General features: G+C 44.2%; 1 pseudogene; it reads right to left on the bottom strand.

Moving 5' to 3' along the window:
• Positions 1–8,444: 8,444 nt before the first annotated feature.
• LOC116668832 lies at positions 8,445–9,595 on the bottom strand (annotated as a pseudogene).
• Between the last annotated feature and the right edge of the window lie 251 nt (positions 9,596–9,846).

Here is a 9,846-nt window from a genome sequence, read left to right as displayed (position 1 = left end):
TGAAAATTAGTGAGGAAAGTAGGAGATAACCCAAGCAGGACATGATAAACGACTGACTGTAAGGGGTAGGGACGGGGAAGTCTCCGTGACAGTGGTGCTCACCCTTAGCTGCTCTTTGAAAGAGTGGTCTTACTGTAGAAAGAGCTTCTTCAAATTAATAAGAAAAAGAAATCAAAAACCCTTGGGTAAAGGATACAAACAAAGAGTTCATAGGAAAGGAACAAATGACTCTGATATATGAAAAGACGATTGTCATCGCTCAGAATAGTGAAAATGCAAATTTAAAATATACTGACCTACAATTTTTCACCCATCAGTTTGGCAGAAGTTAAATCATGATAACATACCTTCCCACGGGGAAAGAGGTACCCTTTCTTCCAGCACACTGTTGATGGGAGAACAGAGCCTTCTTCAGGTCAATTTGACCCTCTCCCTCACTTAAAAGTACACCTGCTCGTTGACCCTGATACCCCATTCTTCTTACAGGTTTACCTGCACATGCCGTGGAAGTTTGTTCACTGGGGCGTAATTTGTCATTGTAAGGGTGAGATCAACCTAAATCGTATCATTTGTGGACTGGTTAGGTAAATTAAAGCCCATTCATACAATGGGATTACTTAGTCATCATATATTAAAAAAACAAACAGACTATTAATAAGGAATAATCTATAAGATACAGTTCAGTCAAAAACGTAAGATCTAGAGCAGTGTGCATACAAAGTTATCATCAGCGTATAAAAAGGAACGGAAAATAAGCTTAACCTGGGTAGTATAGTCATAAACTTTCTTCTAAGTAGAGGACCTGGGTGACTGGGAGACAGGAGTAGGAGAGAGACTTTATTGGGTAGTCTTTTGTACCAAGTACAAATATTTCCTATTTACCAAAAAATGGAATTAAATTAAGAAAAGAACCTACTAATTTAAAGGCAACACAATAGAGTGGAAAGAACTTGGGGTTAGATACCTGAATCCGCCAAAAATGAAGTTTTAAGTTCAAATAAAAAGATGCCCAGGCCACACACCAGTCCAGTTACATCAGAATCTTGGGTGAGAGGGAAGTGGGGAGCAGAGAACTCAAATCGATATTTTTTGAAGCTTCTCAGTGGTTCCCATGTGCAGTCAATGGTAAAAACCAAGTGGTAGCTACTCTGGGTGTTTTGGCCTTCGTGCTTGGAGGATCAGCTGAGCCCCTGTCAGTCTTAGCAACTAAATCTGACTTTTCCACCCGCTAAGCACCAGCTTGATCCCTATGTACTTCTCTGATCTGTTCATGGCGCAGAAGCATTTGGTCCTTATCTTTGTAAGCTGCTCATCCCTGCCCTCTAGGCAGCAGGAACTCATTGATCTTCTTATGAACTTGACAAAAACCCAAGTAAAGTTCCTAACCTCTTGTCACTTCTATGACGGGCAATGTATTATTTTTAATTAAGAAGGCAATTGTCCCAGCAGGAATGAGTAAGGACCATACCTCTTTCTGTGCCACTCTTTCCCAGTGACTTCGGATGATTACAAGTGCAAGAAACAGAACACTCTGGCTCCAGCAATAAAGATACTTGTTGTTTTCAAATAAAAAGCTGCCTGGTGGTGGGCTGGGCTCCAGGCTGGGTAACTCAGGACTCTGCACCCACTCCTCTGAGAATTTCTTCACCCTGACTCACTCCCTGAACGGGTTTCCTCTGCATGCTGGTAGCAAGGTAGCAGCAACGTGTCCAGATTTCATCCGCAAACTGCAAGACACAGAGAAAGATGAAGGAATGGTCTCCTCCTGAGTCTCTTTCTTTTAAGGAAAAAAAAAATATCCTGAAACTCCCAGCTCCCTTAATCTCATTAGTCAAATTGCCACATACCCATTCTAAACCCAGTTATCTTGAAAAAAGAATAAGATTATCACTGGTGGGTTACACCAGTGGTTCTCTAGTGGGGAGTGATCTGTTTTCGGGAAAAGAAGGGATGTGGTATTCAACCAACAGTATCGCCTACATTACTGCTTCAAAGATCCTGGGGTCCAGCATCTGCCTCCAGCAGAGAAATCCTGACAGGGAATTTATAGATTGATGGCCTAATCACAACAGATGACATAGATCTACAGTCCCAGAACCCAGTGTGGCTAACATTCATGAGGTCAACATTTGTGAATTAATACTTATGTTTCTGCAGAACTAGAAGGCTGGCACTCCAGAAGGCCACAGAACACTTGCTCATTGGTCAATCCAAGAACATTAAAACTTTGTTTCAGTCTTATCAGAGAGGACAGTGTGATGTCACTCTTGTTAGGATTTTTAACCAACAGGGAAAATGTGGGGTTGGCTGCTCCCACTTGCAACACGGGTTGGTGTCTCAAGGAGACATGGGAGTTCAGGGAGTCAAGATTAAAGTGTCAGCTAAAACATCCAGAACAATACATCCCCGTTCTTTGGTTTTTAGCTGAGACAGTTATTTATCCAATATCTCTTTGGCCTGAAAACATTAATTACAAAGACCAACATTTTAGGGTTGACATGTCATCCTAGGAACTGTGTATGTCTGTGTAGATTTCTGGTTACAAAGTCTCCGGAAATATCTTGAGAACTAACTCATGTCCACAGAGCAGGCCCAAACTTCCAGCGTCATCAGGTCTCAGCCACCCCCAGTGAAAGGCAGCTGGTTTCCATGCCAACATGGCTTTGTCCCTGAGTTCTGTTCTAAAACAAAGTTTTGTTAAACTTAAAACTTAATTCACCCTGTGGCTCACATCCCTATAAGTTATAGTTACTATCTGTTGTAATCATTAGTTCTAGCCACCAAATATTCCTAGTTCTCCAAGTTCATGGTAGGATTTTATAACCCTGTTCCTTTGAATTTAGATGTGGTCATGTGACTTGCTTTGGTCAATGAAAATGCCAGCAAGGAGACACAAAAAATTGAGCATAGGCTATCGTGGAAGGACAGAGACAGCCTCTGTCAACCTGGATCGCTAAGTGAAGATGACATGGAGCAGAGTCTCCATCAACCTGTAATGTTGGGGCTGTTTGTTACAGCAGTATAACCTACTTTATCCTAACTGATACAGTTCCCAAAATCTTGGCTCCCCTTCAGTCATTCATTTCCTCCTACATCTTCTCCCTGTATTGCCCCAAGCTTGCTCTCCTCTGTCTGATTTCCTACCTCACTTTCCTTATCCCCAAATCTACAGCATGCCTTCTGGAGCCCCAGTTTTGTGCCAGAGAAATTCTCCTAGATCCTTAGCTTCTCCACAAAATGTGTCCTTTACCTCTGGACCTTACCTGCACCCTGGCTCTCCTCTAAAGTCTTCTCATCTCACACACCTCAGAACTGAGGGTTGGGAGGTGAGATTGGTACTCCCAATGCCAGTGCTGGTTCTGTCCTTGAGTACAAGTTCCACTCCTTTAAGATTCATGGCCTCCAAATGGTCACCCCAGGGCTTTCCTCATTTTACTGACATCCTGCTCAGATGTCTTGGGCACCTGGATCATAGTCTCCCTGTCTTATCCAAGTCTTGCAGAATCCTGGGAGACTTCAGTGGTCCTGTGGACAACTACTTAACGCCACGGTCTCATAGCTTCTGGACCTGTCCAAATCCATCCACCTCCACCCTCTTTGTATTCTGGCCACTCTGTCTGAGGCTACATCCTAAACCTTGTCACCACTCAGAACTGTTTCCCTCATGCAGTCAAAGCTGTGTGTGACCACCATGGAGGAACAATGAAATGCCTCAGGAAACAGAGCTGCACTGGATCCTAGACAATCTTCCTCTTCCCAAACTATGTCCTAGAGCAGAGGCTGTCAAATTTTAATGATTCCTTCTAATCACCTGGGAATCTTGTTAAAAGGCAGACTCTGATTAAGCAGATCTGGACTGAGACCTGAGATTCTGTACATCTAACAGTCTCCCAGGTGACAGCCGTGCCACCGGACCATGGACCTTCCTTTAAGTCACGAGGAGCAAAGTGACCATGGGACCTGGCTGCCCTGTGCTTTCTAGTCTTCCTATGAGAAGAGCTCACCATTGCTTGGACTTCTAATCAATCCCTGCGTAACCTACCCGACAAGTGGAGACCTGTCTCAAGAAATCCAGTGAACTGTGGGTTCTGCCTGGAGTTTGGGATTTTGACTTTTAAGTTTTTAAAGAGTCTCAGACGTAAATGATTCACTCTTCTTCAATGCATAACACACTCTCATCAGCCTATGAAAGGTCCTTCCTCTTGTAGTTTATTTCTTTTCATTTTCATTTTTTAAAAACTCTTCCACCCTGATACCTGTTGCTTTTCCCTCCCCAGCCCTTGTCATAGGCCAGCATGCTACAGTCTGTTCAATATAGGTCCTTAAATATGCACTCATTCAACCTTGTAAAATTAACTGTGTATACTTATGTTTTTAAATTATGTAAACGATGTGCAATTTACAAGGAAAAAAACATAAGACATTCTTATGAGGTCTTGAGGGCTTCATGTCCCCCTTATTTATACAGAAAAGAATGCACCCCTCATTATTTGAACCAGCCCCCGGAGAGTCTCTGTTTCTTGCCACTAAAATTACGTAAGGAACACACTACCTCATGTGATCATTGTGAGCTTAACTGAGAGAGGGATGTGGTGTCTAGATGTCCTCAGTCCATTGCTCCATAAGTGTCAGAAGCTCTTCTGTTGTAGTTGGCAAAGTGCAGGATGGTGAGTGACTTAGTTCAGGATTGAGAATTCAGTCTCCACGTGGCCCAGTTAGCTATGCTAGATACCAACAGCATCCCTAACACTAACCTAAAATGGTGCTGTAACCTCTTTGACATAATGGCAGAAGTTTAAATCAGGATGAGATAGAGTAAAAAGCCCAGAAACAGAACCAGAGACACACAGGGCTTTAGTATATGCTAAAGGGTGGTTTTCCAAGCCAGTGAGGAAAAGATGGATTAACTAATAAAAAGTGTTGAAATATTAGGGTGACCATCAGTAAAGAAAAATTAATTTGGATTCTTATCTTATGGCTTACAGCAAAATAAATTCAAGACAAAGCAAATATTTATATGTTAAAAAATTAATTATTAGAAAAAATCATGGGAAAAGTTTTGCAATAACCTCCAATTAAAGTTTGTCTAAGCACTATACAAAAACCCAGATGCCTTGAAAGAAAGATGAATTTAGCTACATTAAATTTTTTTAATTCCTAAAGACAAACCTATCATAAATACACTTCCTTAAAATATAAACAACTTATACAAATCAATAAGAAAAAACACTGTCTCATTTGAAAAAGTGGACAACATGGAGAGTTCACAGAAAAGAAAGTATAAATGCTCTAAACATACAAGAATATGCTTGAAATCACTTGTGATTTAAAAATGCAAATTAGAATAATAATGACAATGTATTTTTCAGCTCATAGATTGACAATTTTGAACGATTTTAGAAACTACTAACAAAGGTTTATGGAAACAGGCAGTCTTGTAAATGACTCAAGGGGGCAATTTAACAACCTGTCAAATTTAAAATGGACGTATCTTTTGACTTTCGGAATGTATTCACAAATATACTTGAATATGTGTGAAATTACATGTCATTTTATTAATGCCAATTATGATTTGTCTAAATAATGGAGTACTATATGCAGCTATAAAAAGTTGTAAATCTTTTGGACTATTGATGCAGAACATATTGTTTAGAGGACAGAGAAAGTTGGACAACAACGTGGAAGTGGGGAGGAGGGGAAAGCAAGTGAAAATATATGCATATTTGTAAGCACAGAGATCTCCAGCAGGTTATGCAAGAAACTTACAAAGAGGATGTGGGGACAGTGTGGGCAAGGGAGGGAGACAACATTTTGTGTTATCCTTTTCTGACACGATGAATTTTACAGTATGTGCAATCATTACAAAATGTAATAAAAATGTAATAATAAATACATACAGCAAATGCTACCAGTTTTTCCAGCAGAAACTTTTGACACCTATTGAGTTATGGTTCTAATTGCTATTGACAAACCAAAAAGAAAGTTTAGAAAGGAAGTAGAAAGAGACTCTAGGGAGGACCTGTTTTTATTCTGGGGGTTGGTTTTTCTAGGCATCTGGTGATGAAGTAATGCCTGTTTTCTCAAACCACAAGATTATGAGGAATGGCTATAGTGTAGTCTCAAAGAGTGGGTGGCGGGTGGCAAAGATCCATCACTCACTGATCCATGAGAGCCAGTGCTGGTCGGTGGGGCTGGCAGGCAGTAGGGGCTCACTAGGGGCAAACCCAGAGAGAAAGACCGAAGCACTGGGGCTGTTGATTCAACACTCAGAGCCCAAGGCCAGGGCCAGAATGCCTGAGACCCCTCTGGAACACAGGAATCAAAAAAAAAAAAAAAAGTGCAAAGAGCTCAGCCTCTGGGCATGCAGAAAAATAAACAAGCAGCCGAGGCAGAAAGTAGCAGCTTGAAAGAGCAAAGAATATCAGGGCAGGGAATGAGGTGTGAGAGGTGGGAGGAAGGCCGAGGGTCACTATGGCTGAGGCAGGAGAACACTCATCTCCCTTCATTTTGTGTCGCGGGGATCATCTCAAGAGATAAGGTCGAGCACTGTGCAGCCTGAGTTCACATTCAGGGTAATAATGGTGCGTTAATGTTTAACCCCACTTAGAGGATAATCAGCACACAGTTCTGAGAGCCTTGACAGATGGGACTCTCAGGGAAGCACCCAGTGTGGCGCTCCCCGGGGCTTCAAGTTTTCTCTGTATTGGTACCATCCATCCATCATTACTCAGCCTGTCAGACTCGGTTCCCTTTGCCCTGAAGGCTTTCATTCATTCATTCCTTTCTTCATTCATTGATTCAACAGGAATTTACTGAGTAGTTATTATACCAAGCACTGTATTAAGCCTGGAGACAAAGCGGTTAACATGACAAATACGATTTCTACCTTCAGGGAGCTTACAATCTAGAGAAAATACAGACAGTTAAAAACTAAAAACACAAATAAATATATAATCCAAATTATGCCGCATGCTATGAGGGAAGAATGCGATGCCCTGAGAGCCAGAAGCTGCAGCCTATTTGGGATTGTGTGGTCAGGAAAGAGGGCAGCCAGGATGCTCAAGTGGGCACTGCACAATGCACACGGCATCCCCAGATGCCAGCCAGACAGAGTGGGGCCAAAAAGCCTCCCAGGAGAGGGACCAGCATGCTCAAAGCCCCCAGAGTGAGAAACATTTGGGCAAGGACAAGCCACTAGGGGCAGCATGGAGGAAGGGGTGTGAAATGAGGCAGATTCATGGAGCATTTAGAGGGCTATGACAGGACGGTGGGATTTTTATTCTAAGTTCTAAATAGTACTAAGTAGGGGAGTGACACGGTTCAATGTGTAAATATTTTTATAAGCCCCTCTGGCTACTGTTTGGAGCATGAATTGGAAGAGAGCAGAAGAAGGAGTTGGTAACCAGTTAGGAGGCCACTGCGTCAATCAGACAAAAGACAGAGGATGTAGCAAAGAATGATGGTGGCAGAGAGAAAGGAAAGTGTAGAGTCAAGACACATTTGGAGATAGAACTCACAGCACTTTCTGGTAGATTGGATGTAAAAGGTGAAAAATGACTCCAAGTTTCTGGCTTAAGCAAACAGGTAGTACCTTTTATTGAGGAGAATATGGGGAAGAATGGCTTTAAGTAGGTAGATCCAGAGAGTCCTGCTGGACAAGCTAAGTTGAAACATTTGCAATAATCTAAGTGGCGATGACAAGTAGACAGCTGGTTCTAAGAGCTGTTTTTTTTTTTGTTTGTTTCATATCAGAGATCTGGCTGGAGATAAAACATGGGAATTGTCAGCATAACGTTGTATTTCAAGTCATGGGGTACCAGTCAAACAGGATCCACTCAGTTTACTAATCCAGTAATAGAACATCGTGTCAAGAGACCTTTTAATGGGAAATTTCCTGAAGATGGGAAGGAATGATGATTAAGGTTATAACCTGAAATAAAATTCTATCTACTTTACTAGAAAAAAAATAAAATAGAAAATAAAGTCATGGGAAAGGAAGACTCCCTAGTGAGGCAGAGAAGCTTTAAAAGTTTCTAATGTGTTTGAAATTTTTCAGTCTCCCATACATTGCTGGCCATGTCGCATAAACTTCTGGAGCATCTGGGAGCGAGTCTCCACCTTTCTATTTAGCAGACAGACAGTGAAACTGGCTTCTTTTCTTACCAAACGATGTTTGACCGACTTGGTATGTATGTATGTATATTTTTTTAAATTTTTTAAAATTTTCTTAACTGTACCAAAGGCAAAGGCGTGTCCTAGCTTCATTAAAGGGCACGTGCCACAGTCAATATAAAAACACAAAAAATCCCACCAGTTTAATAATAAAAAAACCCCAAAAGTGGAAAACCAAGGGGACAGGGAAGAGGGCCCTGGGCCAGGGGCACGGGGAGCCCTGCTCATGGCACCGGGCCTGGCTGTATTGCTGTTGCTACGAGGCCGGGGCCGCGATTGTCCTGTGGGCGCCACCGTTGTTCATCTGGGTGGAGGGCCCTTACTTCTTCTGGGGTGTGCTCAGCTTCTGCATGCCCCGGACCTTGTCCAGCACGCCAGAGATGAAGGCCTCAGTGGGTTTATAACAGTCAACCAGCAGCTCCTTGACCCTGGCAGCCCGAGTACCATCGCCCTCCATGTCCAGGAGTTCGTCCGTATCAATCTCCAGCTCTGGGGTCGCACTTGACCGGGACCTTCCCCTGGCGCCTCACTGGGCCCTCGTCGTCCTCGCCGCCCAGGCCTTCGCCTGCAGCCCCAGGGGGGCTCCGAAAGTAGACGCGGGGCCCTGGGCCGCCACTGCCCGGCCTGGGGGCAGGGGCTGCCAACGCCGCACCCGACAGGGGGCCGCTGTCCGCCTAGGCGGCCGCCGGGGCCCCGCGCGCGCGCGCGCGCGTCGAGCCCTCCCTGCGCCGCCGCCTGCGGGACGCCCGCCGGCTGGCACCGGGCCGCTGGCTCCGCGGGAGGGCGGCAGCGGCGGCGGCGGGGGCGCCCGGGGGCAGCTGCTGCACGCGGAGCCCCAGGGCCCAGCCTGGCCGCACCCCGCCCCTCCCCGCCGATCCGCCGGCCCTTTGTTCCCCACGGCCACCGCCCGAGCCCAGCCCACGAGCCCACCGACTTGGTATTTATGATGTCCTGGGCTGGAGTCTCAGCTCGTTCGCTCGCTGGCTCTCTCTCGCTCTCATGTGAAAATCCTTGATTTATTCTCTACTTCTTTACCTGATTCTGGGTCTATTCACACTTTGATTAAAAGGCCTTTTAATCAGTTAGGGCCTAATAATGCTTTTCTTTAAGATTTAAAAGATAGATCAGGAACAGAGATGAGGACACAAGAGAATGTGAGGGCATGAAGGATCTATTTATTCTTCTTAAGTCTTCAGTTTGTCTGGGTTCTGATGGATCCAGGGCTTGGGTAACCAGCAGGCCTCAAAGAGAACTCAAACCTGCTAGCTTTGCGTACCAGGGGGTCTGCCAGTGTCTCTCTGTGGATCTGACATTTATATTCAATAGAGAGGGTTTGGTTGGGCTTGTTTGGCCCATCCAGTATAGGTCTCTTTCACTAAGCTAAGTTTTTCTTCAAACCATCTCACAATGAATTGAGCTCCATAATGTCCAATCTATATGTAGTTGCCTTTGGGATAGATAATGATCCTTGATTCAGTCAGCCATCCTACCGGAAACAAGGTGAGTTTCATTCAACGTACAGGCGACCGCAGCAAGATGCAGCTTCCACTCCAGCCCTCTAGTCTCAGAAAGGGCTGAGGACTGGCTTGATGGAACTGCAGTTCCTAGTCCCATCTTCAGGGCTGTTGCTAATAACTCATCTGCATCTGAAGATGCCAGAGTGTGAATCTCCAT

Source organism: Camelus ferus, chromosome 15 (assembly GCF_009834535.1).
Source record: "Camelus ferus isolate YT-003-E chromosome 15, BCGSAC_Cfer_1.0, whole genome shotgun sequence".
Lineage (NCBI taxonomy): Eukaryota > Metazoa > Chordata > Mammalia > Artiodactyla > Camelidae > Camelus > Camelus ferus.
This window is presented reverse-complemented; position numbering and strand designations above follow the sequence as displayed.